Source organism: Mobula birostris, chromosome 2, assembly GCF_030028105.1.
Source record: "Mobula birostris isolate sMobBir1 chromosome 2, sMobBir1.hap1, whole genome shotgun sequence".
Taxonomy (NCBI): domain Eukaryota; kingdom Metazoa; phylum Chordata; class Chondrichthyes; order Myliobatiformes; family Myliobatidae; genus Mobula; species Mobula birostris.
The window spans coordinates 12,480,192-12,499,162 of record NC_092371.1 but is presented as its reverse complement, the minus strand read 5'-3'; the positions used below and the strand labels follow the sequence as shown (position 1 = coordinate 12,499,162).

Genomic DNA, 18,971 nt, shown 5'->3' with positions numbered 1-18,971 from the left:
GCATTTCAAATTAGTGCATCTAGCTAAATTTTAAACGCAATGTAAGAAGGGTTCAGCAGATCAGGCAGCGTCTGTGGAAAGATAGAGAGGTAAGAATTCAGGTTGATTGTGAAGAGTGTCCTAACTCTCTTTCCACAGATGCTGCCTGACCTGATTATATCCAGAATTTTGTTTGTATGTTGGATTTCTAATGTCTGTTTTTTTCTTATTGGGACCAATCAAACAGTATAAGCCATGCTAAAAAATTTTTGAAGACATAATTTAGTAAATAGCTATAGTAAAAAAACAAAATCACAAAATACTGGAGGAACTGAGTAAGTCAGACAGGGGAATAAACTGCCAACATTTCAGGCCAGGACCCTTCATCCGGACTGATCCTTCTGCTGCCTGACCTGCTGAGTTCCTCCAGCATTTTGTGTGTGTTGCTCTGGATTTCCAACCTTTGCAGAAACTGTTGTGCTTATGATTTGCTGCTCCACTGCGAAGTTTCTTCAATGTCTGCATATTCTGAAGAAGTTTGAATCTTCTTGATGATGCCTGAGTTTCTTCAGCATTTTGTGTGTATTGCTTTGGATTTCCAGCGTTTTCAGAATCTTTTGTGACTATGAGTGACATAGGAACTGCTTGACAAAGCTTGGGTTGGTTTCTAGCCCGGGGGGGGAGGGAGTGGGGATAAATTCCCACTAAATAGGGTTATTAAATGCTACCAATGGCATGCATCTCAAATAGCCTCTGACAACCAAATAGCTCCTGGCCTTCACATGTGGCTTAGCTACTAAACCCAGTGGAACTGTTTCTTCTGACAGGAGAGGAGACAAAGGCAGGTTACTGGCGCCTTAAAACCAGTTGCTTCAGACAGATGGGGCTCGTCAGCTGAGGTCGGCAGCTCACCTTGGAGAAGCTCTTGATAAGCTCTTGATATCAAGCCCACACTGCCTTGTGGCTATACCCTTTCACCGGGAAGGCTTCAGGAGCAAACCCTGAGGAAATATCTGGAGCTGGCGTCCATAAGACAGTCCTATGTTGAGTTCAGTGCAGACCAGCATCTCCTATGACACCACTGGTGCCAAACTGAATCGGTCTGTGCCGTTCCTTTAGATTCATCGGCTGCGTGAAGAGGGGTAGCCTGCTGCCTGAGCAACAGCTTGCTCTCCATATCAGACTGTCCTGGCTTGTGTATCGATTGATCGTAGTCAGCTAGAATTCAAAAGCCCACGGTCGACCCCAACCAATGAAGGCCTTAATTGATGAAGCTCTGGTTAGATGTCTGCTTCTGTAGTTTGTAGTGACTTGTGTGATTTAGTTTGTACGTATCGTTACAGTATTAGGAAGGACTTCCTTTGGCAGGGAGATCCACATCTTGGTTGATAAGATAGAGGGGTATAAGATATGAGACATAGATCAAGTGGGCAGCCAGTGACTTTTACCCAGGGCTGAAATGATTAATGCAAGAAGGCAAAATTTTAAGGTGATTAAAAGAAAGTATGGGGGCGGGGAAGTCAGTTAGGCTTTCTACACAGAGAATGGGGGTGCATGGAATGCAGTGCCAGAGGAGGTGGTAGAGACATTAGAGACAATTAAGAGACTTAGATAGGCACATGGATGATAGAAAAATGGGGGAAGATAGGGTTAGATTGACCTTAGAGTAGGTTAAAAGGTGGCATAACATTGTGGGCTGAAGGGCCTGTACTGTTCTATATTCTAGGGAAATTGGTCTAAGGCTAGTGTATAGTTGAAGGAAAATCTTTTTAATACCTGAATAGATAGCCTAGAAGAACAACACACCTCATTTGATTGGGTGAGGAGTAAGATTAATGTTGCTTTTTCTTGGTACAGTAAGTACAGCAGCCAACATCTTCCTGTTACTTTTGTACTTTTCTCTAGGTATGAATGGATCCCTGAGCCTCGATTGTTTTTGGCACTGTTAAAGAGTGCTGGTGGATTGATACTTGAAGCCAAGGCTCCCTAAATAAGGGTTATGTAATAAACCTCAAGAGGAATTTGCGAGGAGCCAGGGCTGTGGATTGTGTTGAACTCAGTCTCTTGGGGAATGGTGGATGTGAACAGCTGAGCTGGATTTAAAGGGAAGCTGGATAAACACCAGAGCATTTGAGATTCCTGCTTCTAAACACTCCAGCCTTGAGCAAAATTCCATCATCTACTCTATCAAAAAAGGGCAATAACTATTTTCTATGTTTTAGTCATCAGTTTCTGTCGAATACCATGCACGTCTATTCCTAATCCTCTCCATTTCTTCTAGGGATGCTCATTCACCAGCTCCCAGTCTTTGGTCACTTGCTCTACTGTCTCTTTGTGTGGCCTCCCATTTGTTTTAGACGACCCTTGATATTTCTCTTATGTTGTAGATGCTACATCAATGCAGTTCATTATTTCTAAAATTTGTGCTGAACGTCAGTGTCAGCCAGTGTTGGTATAACTAAATCTCACTGGTTATTTTGGCTGCTTGTAATGTTTTAGTTTAGAATCTGGTTCAATAACACTGGCATATGTCATGAAATGTGTTGTTTTGTGGCTGCAGTACATTACAATCCATAAAAAAAAACTATACATTATAAGAAATGTATAAAATTTTGGGTGGCGGGGTGGAGATATGTCTTGACTAAAGGAGGTATGAAGTGCTTCTTCCCTCCACTAGCCTGCAGGACATCCTTGGGTAAGGTGTAGCATCAGTAGGTGATGGATTGGGTGTATGAGCAGCTGGTGCATATCAGAAATCCTGGTTATGTGACTACAGAAGCGAGGCAGACGATCTCTAAAGAGTATTGATAATGGCTGGGGTCACCCGTCTTATAAAGACACTGCCCAGAAGAAGGAAATGGTAAATCACTTCTGTAGGAAAAAAAATTGCCAGAAACAATTATGGTCAGTAGACTATGATTGCCCAGTCATACGTAGTGCAAAAAGAGAGCAAAAAAAAAGGTAATGTTCGTGGGTTGATTGTCCATTCAGAAATCTGATGATGGAGAGGAAGAAGCTGTTCCTGAAACATAGTGCGACTTCAGGCTCCTGTACTACCTCCGTGATGAGAAGGCGTGTTCTGTGTACTCGGTTCCTTAATGATAGATTCCACCTTTTTAAGGCATCGCCCTTTGAAGATGTTCTCAGTGCTAGGGAGGTTAGTGCAGTTGATGGAGCTGGTTGAATTTACAGCTTCCTGCGGCCTTTTCCGATCCTGTCCGGTGGCCAGTCCATGGATGAGTTCATTTCCTCCCACCTCCCTTTCATATGGTAGAGATGGTTGTGCTCGAATCCTGTATCACTTGTGTTTGTGGTTTGAGGGCCTTTGTGTCAAGTTAGAAGAAAGCTTTGATATCTATTTGCTGCTGCTTATTTGATGTACTTGGTGAGATATGTTAGACCATAAGACACGGAAGCAGAAATGGGCCGTTTGACTCATTGAGTCTGCTCCTCCGTTCTATCATGGTTGATTTCTTTTCCTTCTTAACTCTATTCTCTTGTCTTCACCTTACTAATCAAGAACCTATCAATGCCCATTTTAAATATGCCTAATGACCAAGCTGCCATAGCCATTCATGGCAATAAATTCTGTTTTCACTATCTTCTGTTGAAAGAAAAGGGTGCCCTTCTGTTCTGAGGCTGTGCCCTCTGGTCTTAGACTCTCCCACTATTAGAAACATCCTCTCCATATCCACTTTGTCTAGGTCAGGGGTCGGCACCCTTTTTGCCTCTGTGTGCCGGATCGCGTATTAATGAGCGGACGGTGAGCCAGATAAATGCCATAAAAATTTTGAAATATGGGAATTATCCATTTAAATACACCAAGTTATGTTTGGCCTCAAATTAATGAATAACGCATGCTAGAAAATCATTTGCGCTTAAGGTTGCCTACCCCTGATCTCGGTCTTTCAATGTCTGATAACGTTCGATGAGATCTCTCCTCCTGCCCCCCCCCCCCCCCCCCGCCTGCCACAACCTCCTATTTCTTCTAAACTTCAGTGAGTTTAGGCCAAGAGCCATCAAATGTTCCTCATATGTGTTCTGGGATTATTCTCATGAATCTCCTCTAGATCCTCTCCAATGTCAGCACATCATTTTTTTAAGATATGGGGGCCCAAAGCTGCTTACAGTACTCAAAAGTGCCTTATGAAGCCAATGCCTTATAAAGCTGCAGCATCATATTCTTGCTTTTATATGCTAATCGTCTAGAAATGAATGCTAACATTGAACTTGCATTCTGTACTCTTAATGATTCCTGTATAAGGACTTGTTTGCATTGTAGTTATTCAACCCAATGAAAGGTAAATTCATGGTCAGGTAGGGTGGTGATAATTCCTCTGGGTACTAAGTTGATGACTATACTTCTGTAAATTGAGTAGTTTGTAAATAACTATCATCTACTGACAGCATTTTTCTGGAGAACTTAGCCTGTGCTTATCAGGAGAAGTTGCTGTGGTTTCTATCATCTTCAAACTCACATGGATTGCTGTGAGTTTTACTTCCCTCATTGCCTGATGCAGTTATAAGGCAACTTTTCATAAGCTATTCTTCAGACTGGTCTCTCCTTACTTACTGCCTGATACATCACTAGCATTTAGGGCAGCAGTGAAGGGTCCTCTGTCTTTGTCCATACAGTCACACACAAATGTAAAAGTATTCTTCATTGCTGTCTCCCGAACAGTTTTGTTTTACCAGTCAGGGTTGTTAGCCCTGAGCTGAACCCCCAACTCTGGAGGACTGATGGACCACCCTTAGTCTGGCCTCTACCCTTTGACCTGTCTGGAATGGGTGACTGCCAGGAGCCAAAGCATAAGGCTGTGACTCGAGACAGTCTGGGTCATTGAGACACACAAGCCTACAAACCATGGTAAGGTTGTGGTTTCAATCGCAGCTCTGTTAATGCTCCATTAACATGGGGTGAAGTAGAGCGAGTGCTGGAATGATTACTTATAGCCAGTTAATGTAAAGGTTGGACTAAACAATATTCACATTGGTTGGTGAACCACTGAAGCACTTAGGTTGTGGCAGGACAGTTAAAATGTCTCAGTTAGCAGAATATCAGGTGGTGATGAGTTATATGGGAGTGAGATAGATTGGCTGCTTGAGTACTGCCTTGTACAACCTTGTATTCAACATCATTAAGATCAAGAAACTGGTTGTGGCTTGAGAAAGGGAAGAACACACACCTGTCCTCATCGAGGGGTCAGCAGTGGAAAGGGTGAGCAGCTTCAGGTTCCTGGGTGTCAGCATCTCTGGAGGTCTGTCCTGGGTCCAACATATTAATGCAATTAGAAGACAGTGGTTATATTTCATTAGGAGTTTGAGGAGATTTGGTATGTTACCCATGACCCCAGTAAATTTCAACAGATATATTGTGATTGTACCAGCGTCTGGTATGGAGACATCAAAGCACAGGATCAGAACTTGTTGCAGAAGGTTGTAAACTCAGCCAGCCCCATCATGGGCACAATCTATCCCACCATCCAGGACATGCCTCAAGAAGGAAGCTTTCATCCTCACCGTCCAGGACAGGCCCTCTTCTCATCACTCTTACTCAGCCACTTCAGTCTAGGTACTCACTCTGCTTTGTGTAATGGAGTTACCTCTCAGATCTCTTAAACCACCCCCCCCCCCCATCCATCTTGTATCTGTGCCTGAACCATGAAACAAATGATCAAACTTCACCCTCTGAGGAGACATTGCCTCCTGACCTCTCCTTTCAAGGCAAATGGGGCTAGTTTAGATGTGTTGGTCAGCAGTGATATGTTGGGTGAAAGGGCCTGTTTCCATGTTACAAATTTACTTTAAAACCTTTCCTCTTGCGAAAGAAAACAAGTACCTCTTATTTACTCTCTCCAGGTCCCCTAATGTTTAGATCACTGAGGGATTTACACTGGTCTGCCTCTGGCTGTGTATCACTGTCATTTTAGCTTGAGGACTGTTCAGTTTTGAAATTGTGGTATAGGTATTCTGTATAGTTCAAATACAACTGTACTGTTTCAAACCTTGCTTGATGGAATATGGAATTTTTTCGGCATATGTCAACTCTAGAGAACTGTGGACCTGTGCTGTCTACCTCTTGCAATCCTCCATTTCTCCTGCCTTGTTGCACTGTCCCAGGTGTATTACCTCATACTTTTCCAGACTTAGTTCTGTTTGTTGTTACTTTTATGCCCAGTTGACTAGTCCATCTGCGTTCAGCTGTAGTTTAAAGCTTCTTTCCCCACCAAATGTAGGTGTAGAACATTGCAGCACAGTATAGGCCTTTCAGCTAACAATCTTTTGCTGACCTTTTAGCATACTCTTAACATCAATCTACGCCTTTCCTCCTACATAGCTCTTCGTTTTTCTATTATCCATGTGTAATGTAAGAGGTTCTTAAATGTCTCTTGATGTATCTGCTTCAACCATCACCCCTGGCAGTGCGCTCCACTTAAACTGCCTCTGACATTCCTCCAATTACCTTAAAGTTATGCCCCTTCGTATCAGCCATTTCTGCCCTGGGGTAAGTCTCTGTTCTCCACTCGATCTGTGCCTCTTGTCATCTTGTACACTTCTGTCAAGTCGCCCTCTTATACTCTTTGCTCCAAAGAGAAAAGTCCTAGCTCACTCAACCTATCCTTATAAGACATGTTCTCTAATCCAAGCGGCATCCTCTAATGCTTCCACATCCTTCCTATAAAGAGGTGACCAGAAATGAACACAATACTCCAAGTGTGGTGGAACAAGGATTTTATAGAGCTGAAACATTACCTCATGGTTCTTGAAAGGCAGAAATCAGTGTCCTGCAATACTTTAAGAGAACCTTGGAAAATTGCAACACATTTAAGTAAGTTGCAGAAAGTTGTAAAATTAGTCAGCTCCATCATGGGTACCAGCCACCATAATATCAAAGATATCTTCAAGGAGAGGTGCCTCAGGAAGGCAGAGTCCATCATTAAGGATCCCACCACCACCCAGGGCAAGCACTCTTCTCATTGTTACCATAAGGGAGGAGGTACAAAAGCTTGAAGGCTTCTTCCCTTCTGTCTGATTTCTAAATGGACATTGAACCCATGAACATTACCTCACCATTTTTTAAAAAAATGTATTTTATCTGTTTTTGTACTACTTCTTAACTATTTCATGTACATATACTTACTCTAATTCAGTTTTCCCCCATTTTTATCACGTATTGCATTATATTGCTGCTGCAAAAGTAACACATTTCATGACATATGCTGGTGATGTTAAACCTGATTCTGATTCTGATATTTCTGCCCAATGTGAAAGTTTCTGCTTTTGCCACTCTTGAGGTAGTAGAGTGCCAGACCCAGGTGTGGGGGAGTGGATAAAAACTCCTTGAATCTCTGCTAATCATTCTATTAATGTCTATCATTCATATCTAATATCCCTACCAAGTGCAACAGTTCCTTCCTGTTCAACTTAACCTGGCCTCGTAATTTAATACACCTTGATTAAATCTTTCTGTTGATTAATTTTTTGTTCCAAAGAAAACATCCGCACCCAAGGCACTGTCTCCTTTTATTCCCAGCCGGTTGTAGATCACTGCATCTTGTCTAGTGTTATTGTGTGACTGACCAGAACTCTGTGCTGTGGTGTAGCAAGTGAAGGTGAACTGTAAGCAAGTGACAATATGCTTCTGGAATCAGTGTGGCAACAGCGAAGACACCAGTTCACCTATGCAGTGGCACGGCTGGTAGAACTGCTGCCTTGATCCTGACCTCAGCTTCTCTGCACGTTCTATGGGAGTCCACTTAGGATTTCCCTGGATGCTCTGGCTTTTTCTCTCATCCCAAAAATGTAAGGTTGCCAGGTTAAATGAGGCATTCCATTGGGTTGTGGTCGGCCATGTATGTTGCGTCGTAGCTGTCTACGTGATACACAAATCGGGGGCAGTATGACATGGAGAGCAAAATGTTGCTCAGCTAACAGGCTCACCCTGTCCACACAGCTGATGAATCCAAAGGGATGACAGATTCTGCCAGCAACGTCACAGAAGTTGTCAGTCAGCGTTGAACTCAACTTAGAATTGACTGCCTTAAGGACTCTAACTCCAGATTTTTCAGGGTTTATTCCTAAAGCCTTCCCCATGAGTGGGTGTAGCTGCAAGGCAGAGTAGCTTTGAAGTTAAAGTTTTCCTTCTCCCAAATGAGCTACTAACTCAGCTGACAGAGCCCCATTTGCCCAACGTGACTGGTTTTAAGGTGCAGATAACCCAGCTTTACCCCTTCTGTCAGTAGAAATGATTTTTAGTAGCCAAGCCACATGTGAAGGCCAGGAGCTGGACTTGGTTGGCAGGGGCTATTTGCGACTCATGTTATTGGGAGCATTTACTAGGTAGTGGGAGTTTATCCCCATTACTTATCCCTCCCCCTCTCCCTGTGAAAGGAAGTCTGCTGGCCTTGCATCATCTGGATCTGTATGTGACTCCAGACCTGTACCTCATTGGTTCATAGTGATTTGGGGATGGTCATGAAGGTTGACGTTGTCAGCAAACCCCACTTCTTTGAAAGAATGAGGAAGAAAATAGTCAACTCTTCACTGTGCTTCCTAGTTATAGGTGGTCCACTTGGGGGAAAAAGAGCATATCCCCACCCCAACTCTCTTTGAAGAACTGCAGTGATTTACTGGCCAATTCTACTTGAAAGCTCCTCTCAAGCCAGTGATTTGCATCTCGTTGCACTGACAGAACGAAATCGGAGCCATTTGTTTTGTTTGCTCAGCCATGCCCTGCCTGTTAAGGTTACTGGGGAGATAGGGGTGGAGTCATGTTGGCCAGAGGCAGGGCTTCAGGAATGGTACTTGGCAACCGTGACACAGAAGCAACAAGGACAAGAAATGGTTTGCGATGCTGTGCTGGGATCTGTCACGTATCCTGGGTTTATGGCAGTAAGCGCTATTGTTCCTTATGACTACGGCTGGGCAAGCGAGGGTGAGGCACCTAGACATTGGAGCCAAGATTTTAGGAGTGAAATTCAGAAATTTGCAGATGAAGATGGAAACTTCCTCCTTCAGATGGAAGTTGATTGTTAAATTATAAATCTTAAATTACAAAGTTTTTTTGTGATTACCAAGGGTTTTAGAGATAAGGTTTAAGGAGTTGTGCCACACATGAGCTGTTGTTTTACTGAATAAAAGAATAGGTTTGATGGGCCGAATGGCCTTCTAGTCAGTGATACAGAGGAGGTGCAAGCATATCAATCTACCAGGTTCCTACCTACAGATTTTAACTCCTGAGCATGTCTATCAACTCTCCCCAGATCCCACCACCCACTTGTTCACTTTTTACAGCGGCCAATTAATGTAGGTTAATCCAGAGCTGGAGTTGGAGTGAAGAAATTCCTCCTCTCTTTTGTCCCTAACACTCTGTCATGCTTTCGGCCCAAGGAAATAGCCTCTTCCCTCCCAAAATATACGACGACTTGAAATGCCCTCTTATTAATATCAGCAAATTCAGGGTCAGTTTGCTCATCTTGATGACTACTTAAAGGGCAATCCTGAGGTGTGCTAGGAAATGGGGCCATTCCTCCTGCAGAAAGTGACGAGTAACTGGAACAGTGCCTGAAATAGTCATGGAAACAATGTCACTGAGGGCATTTAAGCCTTTAGATGAGCATTTTAACAGCCTCGACAGTACTGGAAGATGGATTTAATACTATGGATACCCACTTGTGGATGTTGTCACAGCTAACTGACCTGTTTCTGCCCTGTATAGCTGTATAATCCTTATTCTGTATTAGACCATGCTGTAATTTCCTTTTCCTCTAGATTATTTCCATCCTTCCTGGGAGAAAGCCAGCAGAATGGCAGTCACAGTATCTTCTTTACAATCTTGATGAAATTTCATGATCTTGTAGCATTTTCCTTTCTGTTGGCAATTATACCTGCATGTTTAGTTTTTGAGTTCACTTGGACCTGTACACGCAGATCCTACTACTCAAAACTTCTTGCTAATTGAGTGATACTGGCTTTTTCATTCGAATAGTCTAGTACAGATGGGAAGCATTTCTGCACCCAGATGGCTAATTTTGGCCACAAAGGTTAGACTTCAAGGGTACAAAAGGTTCAGAGGAAATTGATGGGTGTTCATGATAACAGACTAAAACCAGCAAGGCAAAGAGGGATGCTGTTCCCAGCACCAGGTGTTTGAAGGACCAGGAGAGAGGCATTTAAAATGTGCTGTTGGAGAAAGTTTTACAGGGGCTTGGTTCTGATCTGCAACCCATTATCTGTAAGTGTGGAGGGTACAGCAGTGTTCAGCTGTTTGAAAAAAGACTTGGATAAATATAGGAAGGTGGTAATTTTCAAGAAAGAGTAGAAGAACAGGACTGCAGCTTAAAGGAGATGACACAAGTGACGGGTCTAGCAGCTGCACCCTAGTTCACAATCAGCTTCCACCCTAGTCTTCCTGGGGTATTAATGGCAGCTTACTCAATAGTGCAAAATGTCACTCCTTATGCTCTTTGTCCTTGCTCTGTTAATTTTCCCTCTTCACTTATCTCACTTGTGTCCATTCTTCTCTTTCTGCTTCATTCTGTCCCTTACTGTGTCTGCTGCCTCCATACTCACCATTTACTCTCACTTTGCCTCAGATCAAGAATTCCAGCTATGCAGGTGTTAGAAGATCGAGGTGCCTCTGTAACAAGGTTCTTTGGGGGGGAGGGGACGTACAACATCAAACAAAGCTATGGGCTAACACGGTGGTGTAGCATTTACAGTTTGGCATGTTGGAGTTCGGAGTTCATTCATTTCTGGCACTGTCTGAAATAAGTTTGTACATTCCTTCCTGTGAGTATGTGGGTTTCCTCTGGGTTGACTGGTTTCCTCCCACAGTCCAAAGGTGTACTGGTAGTAGGTTAATTAGGCATTGTAAATTGTCCTGTGAGTAGGCTAGTGCAGAGGTCCCCAACCTCTGGGCCGTGGACCGATACCGAGATACATAGAATGTAGCAGTAGCCGGAGCGCGCTCAGCACATCTTTAAGAAAAAAGCCGAAGTAAACAAGCTAATTAATTAGGTGCTGCCTGGCACGTAAATATCGGCCCAGATCAGAGGTGACGCAATCGGCAAACGCCTCTGATCTGGGCTGACATTTATGTGCCGGGCGGCACCTAATTAATTAGCTTGTTTATTTTGGCTTTTTTCTTGAAGATGTGCTGGGTGCATTCTGGCTACCGCTGTGCCGCTGCATTCTTCGCCGCAATGTATTGGTCCGCGGCCCAGAGGTTGGGGACCATTGAGCTAGTGGGTTACCGAGTAGTTCATCTTGAAGGGCCTATTCCGTGGTGTATCTCTGAATAATAAATAAAATTAACTTTTAGTGAAATTCCTTTCCAAAACTCCTGGGAGTGTCTTTGAGTCCCCTGAGCTGGCTGGCCAGCAATTCAAAACAGTCCAGTCCAAGTTCATAATAAGGGTAGGCTTCTCAGTAACTTAATTTGAAGTGTTTTGAAACTTTGGTGATTAAAATTATCAAGGTAGCAAGTGATGTGAGTGTGGTGTCATTGCAGTGACATAGTAAAACTGAACTCAGTTGTCATCAGATGGAAACAATTCAGTGGCCAGTGATACCTTGTGTAAAGATGGTTGTGGTTATTTGCAGTCAGTCACCCCAGACACCTTTGCAGCAGTTCCTCAAGCAATATCCCTAGGCCCAGTCATCCAGTTATCTTAAGCCATTTCATCAGTTGCTTCCTTCCATTATGTGGCCACAAATGGGATGTCTGATTGTGCAGTCTGTAATTCTGTCAGCAGCCCTTCCATGTGACGACACCAAGGCAACCACCAATCGCAGTCTGAGAAATTGATGCTGCGAGACAGAATGTCAAGGTGTTGGAGATAATTAAAGGCATTACCTTCGCCAAGTTCTTCTGTTAATATTGGGGGAGGGTCACCATTGACCAGAAACCTGATTGGATTTACCACTTAAAACTGGAGCCATGGATCAAAATCAGATCTATTAATCACTGACGTGCTGTCATTTGTGCCGCCTGTACCTATTAAAGAAGCCACTGAATGTATGTTGGTGATCTGCTGCTGTAGCCCATCCACTTCAATGTTTGACGTGTGCATTCAAAAATGCTCTTCTGTACACCACTGTTGTACACATGGTTATTTGAGTTACTGTTGTCTTCCTATCAGCTTGAACCAGTCTGGCCATTCTCTTCTGACCTCTCTCATTAACAAGGTATTTTTGCCCACAGAACTTCCACTCACTGGGTGCTTTTTGTTTTTTGCTCCATTCTCTGTAAACTTTAGACCAGGGGTTCCCAACTTAGGGCCCACAAACCCTTTTGGTCCATGGCATAAAAAAGGCTGGGAACCCCTGCCCTGGAGACTGTTGGCCACTGAGTGTATGTCGTGAAATTGTTTTGTAGCAGCAATACATAACACGATAACGATAAGTTACAATAAGGAATATAAAATTGAAGTAGTGCGAAAAGAGAGCTTTAGGGAGCAGATTAAAGGTTAGATATTCTATGGGTGAGTGAGTTAATTCCCAAAGCTTTGCTGCCATCTCCAGGATGCAAATCAGGAGTATGGTGAAATACCCCTCGCTTGCCTGGATGAGCGCAGCACCAACGATTCTTGATCATCTTGAAACTACTTGGAACAAAATGGCCTGCTTGATTGCCACCCCCTCAACCACCGTCCATATCTGTCCTCCATTGTGTTTATGCATAGTGTGGACCGCATGCAAAGTGCACCCAGGCAACTCACTGGCATCTCTCAATCTTGTGAGCTCTTCCAAAATAGAACACCCCATCTCATAGTTATAGTCATACTTTATTGATCCCATGGGAAATTGGTTTTCGTTACCAAAAAAAAACAATTTCCCAGCTCCTTTTAGTTTGTGGACCATTCTGACTGGGGTAGGATCTTACTGGTCCTCATCCATCACTGGATTCAAGTCCTGTAGCTCCCTACCCAGCACTGGCTGCATCACCTGGCAATGTCCAGATCCAGAAACTGGGTAAAAAACAAAAAAAAAAGCACTGGAGAACAATACATAAAATGCTGGATGAACTTAACAGGTCAGGTGTCGTCATTAATAACAAAAATAAAATAACTGGGCCCAGAAAACACGCACTCTTAGGACTCAATCACTCTTTATTTTACAAGGAGAACAACATGGCTCCTGTCGCCCACACTGCTATTTTTATACAGAATTGGCTCATCAGTTACGGATATTGACCATTTGGTAAACTGTGTATGTTGGGGTTTTCTTACTTGCAAAATGAATAGCCATTCACAATAGAGGTGTTGAAAGTCATATAAGCTACAAGTGGACATTCGATGATAATTTGTAGTTAGTAAAGCAGTTGTTCCTTAGTTGTTGGGTGTGTTTCACATCCTTCTGTGATCTGTCTCAGCACCCCATAGTAACGGGGCACTATGTTGTAGGAAGACCTTTCTGGAAAAGTCCCTCTACAGAGGCCTCTGTCATCTGGCTAGAGTATACACTATAGCAGTCACCCCAACGTATCTTGTCTGTAGTAAGCAGAGCTGCCTCCAGTGTTCTCACTGACTACAACCGCCCAGGCAATCCTTGCCTGGTTGTTGTCTTTAACCCTTGCTTTATTACAACTTCCGCACTGCCAGCATCTATGGAGGGAAATAAACAGTTGACATTTTAGGCTGAGACCCTTTATCAGATCTTAGTAAAGGGTCTCAACCATTGACTCTTTATTCCCATCCATAGATGCTGCCTGAACTGCAGAGTTCCTCCAGCATTTTGTGTGTCTGTTACTGTGGATTTCTACAACCTGCAGAATCTCTTGTTCTTTTTATATAAAAGATGGATGTGTTTGTCCATTTAGATTTTGCATTCTGATTCTAAATGTTCAGTCATTTCCCACTTTCTGTTCACAGTGTCATGGAACAGTACAGCACAGAAACAGGATCTTTTGCCCATCATTTGCCTAGTCCTGTCTATCTGCACCCAGACTATATCCTTTCAAATCCTTCTCATCCATGTACTTATCCAAACTTCTCTTAACAGTTGCAGAGGAACCTGCATCTGCCGTTCCACTGGCATCTTGTTCCACACTCGCATTGCCCTTTGAGTAAAGATACCTCTCCTCAGGTTTTCCTCTTAAATGTTTTGTCTTTCACCCTAAGCCTATAGCCTCTAGTCCTAGCCTCACCCAACCTTATGGGAAAAAACATGCTTGTATTTACCCTATCTATACCCCTCATATAATTGGCTACCTTTCTGATGGAAGTGTGGCCCTCCTGTCTTTTAAGTCATCTCATTTAATACATCACAGTATCTCACTTAATGCTGTACCTCTACACATTGTCTCATCTGAATGTTTCCAGTAATTTGAGTATTTAAGGGCAACCTTCTCATTCCTAAATAGGCCTCTAATCATGTTAATTCCACCTCTCTTCCAAAAAAAAAATCTTGTACAACAGTCTCTCTACATAACTGTAACTCACCAGTTCAGCTGTCCTCTGCACCCTCTTGAGTGCTGTCACATCCTTCCTGTAATGTGGGCAGCAGAGCTGTCTGCAAAACACGAGCTGTGGCCTGACTGGGTGTTTTACGCTGTTTGAGCAGGACCTGTTTGGTTTTGTGTATTATGCCTTGACCTAAATAGGGCAGTAACCTGTCCACCTGTATGAACTGCCTTTGTTCTCTGTACTGAATAAAAATCTCACCAGAGAGAGTTCACTAGACTAGTTCTAGAGATGGAAGGTTTGCTGTGTGAGGAGAGATTTCAGTAAGCTGGGAAGAGGTGGAACTTAGAGTTGGATATGGGAGTGGAGGCGGGGCAAGATCCAAATGAAACTTAAATCTGTAAAAAATAGGAGCCGAATTAGGCCTTTGGACCATCAGATCTGCTCCGCCACTCAGTCGTGGCTAATTTGTTATCTCTCAACCCCGTTCTCCTGCCTTCTCTCATTCACCTTTGATGCCCTTTACTAATTAAGAATCTATCAACCTTCTCTTAAGTTTACCTAATTACTTGGCCTCCACAGCCTTCTGTGGCAATGCATTCCACAGATTCACCACCCTTTAAATACGAGGGGTGATTGATAAGTTCGTGGCCTAAGATAGGAGTCAATTTTAGAAAACCTGCACATTCATTTTTCCTATATTTACACACTTAGTCCAGTGGTTGTGGAGCATACGGATCCCTTCTTTGTAGAAATCAGTGTCTTGGACCTCCAGAAGTGGTCCACAGCAGGTGTGATTGATAAGTTTGTGGCCTAAGGTAGAAGGAGATAAGTTATTAACTTCAAACTTTCTGCATTTTCCCTCAAAGAGTTGAACTGCATGTGCATGTAACGAGAGCTGTATAACTCATCTCCTTCTACCTTAGGCCACAAACTTATCAATCACCCCTGCTGTGGACCACCTGGAGGTTCAAGATGCTCTCGTTACATGCATGTGCAGTTCAACTCTTTGAGTGATAATGCAGAAAGTTTGAAGTTAATAACTCATCTCCTTCTACCGTAGGCCACAAACTTATCAGTCACCCCTGCTGTTGTCACTTTCTGGAGGTCCAAGATCGGTATGCTCCACAACCGCTGGACTATGTGTGTAAATGTAGGAGGGGACTATGTTGAAAAATAAATGTGCTAGGTTTTCTAAAATTGACTGCTTCTACCTTAACCAACGAACTTATCAATCACCCCTCGTAAATTCCTCCTCATCTCTGTTCTAAAGAGACATCCTTGAATTCTGAGGCCTCTTATCCTAGATTACCAGTATTGGGAATATCCTCTTTATGTCCACTCTGTCCAGGCTTTTCAATGTTTGGTAAGTTTTACTGAGAATCCCTCAACCTTTGAACCTCCAGCAATCAAATGCTTCTCATAATTAACCTTTTCATTTATGGGATTAATCTCGCAAAACTCCTCTGGACCCTCTCTGGTGCCAAAATATCCTTTCTTGGACAAAGGGCCCAAAACTCGCCAAGGTTGACTGGAAAGAGACACTAGCAGGAAGGACAGCAGAGCAGCAATGGCTGGAGTTTCTGCAAAAAATGAGGGAAGTGCAAGACAGACACAGTTGGATGCAAAAGTTTGGGCACCCCTAGTCAATATTTCTGTAATGGTGAATAGCTAGGCGAGTAAAAGATGAACTGATTTCCAAAAGGCATAAAGCTGAAGTTGACACATTTCTTTAATATCTTAAGCAAGAATTTTTTTTTTCCATCTTTTACAGTTTCAAAATAACAAAAAAAGGAAAAGGGCCCGAAGCAAAAGTTTGGGCACCCTGCATGGCAGTAACACCCTCTTTGGCAAGTATCACAGCTTGTGAACGCTCTTTGTAGCCAGCTAAGAGTCTTTCAGTTCTTGTTTGGGGGATTTTTGCCCATTCTTCCTTGCAAAAGGCTTCTAGTTCTGTGAGATTCTTGGGCTGTCGTGCATGCACTGCTCTTTTGAGGTCTATCCACAGATTTTCGATGATGTTTAGGTCGGGGGACTGTGCGGGCCATGGCAAAACCTTCAGCTTGCGCCTCTTGAGGTGGTCCATTGTGGATTTTGAGGTGTGTTTAGGTTCATTATCCTGTTGTAGAAGCCATCCTCTTTTCATCTTCGGCTTTTTTACAGATGGTGTGATGTTTGCTTCCAGAATTTGCTGGTATTTAATTGAATTCATTCTTCCCTCTACCAGTGAAATGTTCCCCATGCCACTGGCTGCAACACAAGCCCAAACATGATTGATCCACCCCCGTGCTTAACAGTTGGAGAGGTGTTCCTCTCATGAAATTCTGCACTCTTTTTTTCCTCCAAACATACCTTTGCTCATTGTGGCCAAAAAGTTCTCTTCAAAAGGTTCAAAGGGACATCTAAACAAGCCTGATGTATTTTGGAAACAAGTCCTGTGGACTGATGAAGTTAAAGTAGAACTTTTTGGCCACAATGAGCAAAGGTATGTTTGGATATGCCTTTTGGAAATCAGTTCATCTTTTACTCGCTTAGCTATTCACAGTAACAGAAATTTTGACCGGGGTGCCCAAACTTTTGCATGCCACTGTATATTCCAAACAAGAAGAAATTTTCAAATGGAGAAGGACACTACCGTGGCTGACAAGTGAAATCAGAGCCAAAGTAAAAGCTAAAGAGAGGGCATACAGGGAAGCCATAGCTAGTGGCGAGATAGAGGATTGGGAAGCTTTTAAAAACTTGCAGGAGGAAACTAAGAGGGTCATTAGGATGGAAAAGATGAATTATGAGAGGAAGCTGGCGACTAATATCAGCGAAGATACTAAAAGCTTTTTTAGGTATATAAAGGTTAAAAGAGAGTTGAGGGTAGATATAGGACCAATAGAAAATGATGCTGGAGATATTGTAATGAGAGACGCAGAGATGGTAGAGGAACTGAGTGCGTATTTTGCATCGGTCTTCACAGTGGAAGGCATCTGCATTATAACGGACATTCAGGAGTGTCAGGGAAGTGAAGTATGTGCAGTGAAAATTACGACTGAGAAGATGCTCAGGAAACTTAATGGTCTGAGGGTGGATAAATATCCTGGATCTGATGGAGTTCTGAAGGAAGTAGCTGGAGAGACTGTGGAGGCATTAACAATGATCTTTCAAGAATCGATAGATTCTGGCATTGTATCGGATGACTGGAAAATTGCAAGTATTACTGAGCTATTTAAGAAGCAGAAAGGAAACTATAGACCTGTTAGCCTGACATCAGTGGTTGGGAAGTTGTTGGAATTGATTGTTAGGGATGAGATTAGAGTACCTGGAGGCACATGACAAGATAGGCCAAAGCCAGCATGGTTTCCTGAAAGGAAAATCCTGCCCGACTAATCTACTGCAGTTTTTTTTTGAGGAAATGACAAGCAGGGTAGACAAAGGAGATGCAGTAGGTGTGGTGTACTTGGATTTTCAGAAGGCCTTTGACAAGGTGCTGCACATGAGGCTGCTTAGCAAGATAAGAGCCCATGGAATTACTGGGGAGTTCCTAGCATGGGTGGTGCATCGGCTGATTGGCAGAAAACAGAGTGTGGGAATAAAGTGATCCTATTCTGGCTGGCTGCCGGTTACCAGTGGAGTTCCACAGGGGTCGGTATTAGGACTGCTGCTTTTTACGATGTAGGTCAATGATTTAGACTGTGGGATTAATGGATTTGTGGCTAAATTTGTGGAGGATACAAAGGGTAAGTGAAGAAGCAGGTAGTGTTGAGGAAACAGAGAGCCTGCAGAGAGACTTAGATAGTTTAGGGGAATGGGCAAAGAAGTGGCAAATGAAATACAATGTTGGAAAGTGTATGGTCATGCACTTCAGGGAAAAAATAAGTGGGCAGACTATTATTTAGATGGGGGAGAGAACTCAAAATGCAGAGGTGCAAAGGGACTTGGGAGTCCTTGTGCAGGCTACCCTAAAGGTTAACCTCCAGGTTGAGTCAGTGCTGAAGAAGGCAAATGCAGTGTTGACATTCATTTCCAGAGGTATAGAATGTAAGAGCAGGGATGTGATGTTGGGGTTCTATAAGGCACTCGAGAGACCACACTTGGAGTATTATGTGCAGTTTTGGGCTCCTTATTTTAGAAAGGATATACTGTCATTGGAGAGGGTTCAGAGAAGATTCACGAGAATGATTCCAGGAATGAAAGGGTTACAGTATGAAGAACGTCTAGCAGCTCTTGGGCTGTAATCCTGGAGTTCAGGAGAATGAAGGTGGACCTCATAGAAACATTCCGAATGTTAAACGGCCTGAACAGATTAGATATGGTAAAGCTATTTCCCATGGTAGGGGATTCTAGGACAAGAGGGCATGACTTCAGGATTGAAGAACATCCATTTAGAACAGAAATGCGGAGAAATTACTTTAGTCAAACGGTGGTAAATCTGTGGAATTTGTTGCCACAGGCGGCTGTGAAGCCTAAGCCATTGGGTGCATTTAAGGCAGAGATAGATACTTGATTAGCCAGGACATTAAAAGGTATGGGGAGAAGGCAGGGGAGTGGCAATGACTGGAAGAATTGGATCAGCCTAGGATTGAATGGCGGAGCAGACTT

The 18,971-nt window shown here is 43.2% G+C and overlaps 1 protein-coding gene across 6 annotated transcripts in view; it reads left to right on the top strand.

Moving 5' to 3' along the window:
- ubap2l (ubiquitin associated protein 2-like) overlaps positions 1-18,971 on the top strand; it is a 135,142-nt gene that overhangs the window by 19,866 nt on the left and 96,305 nt on the right. Inside the window, exon 1 of one of the 6 annotated variants that reach the window (XM_072283196.1) lies at positions 16,159-16,234. The exons of the other annotated variants lie outside the window; for them this stretch is intronic. The gene's annotated coding sequence lies outside the window, so the exon portion shown is untranslated. Of the gene's footprint in view, positions 1-16,158; positions 16,235-18,971 lie in introns of those variants that run through there. 6 annotated transcript variants of the gene reach the window in all.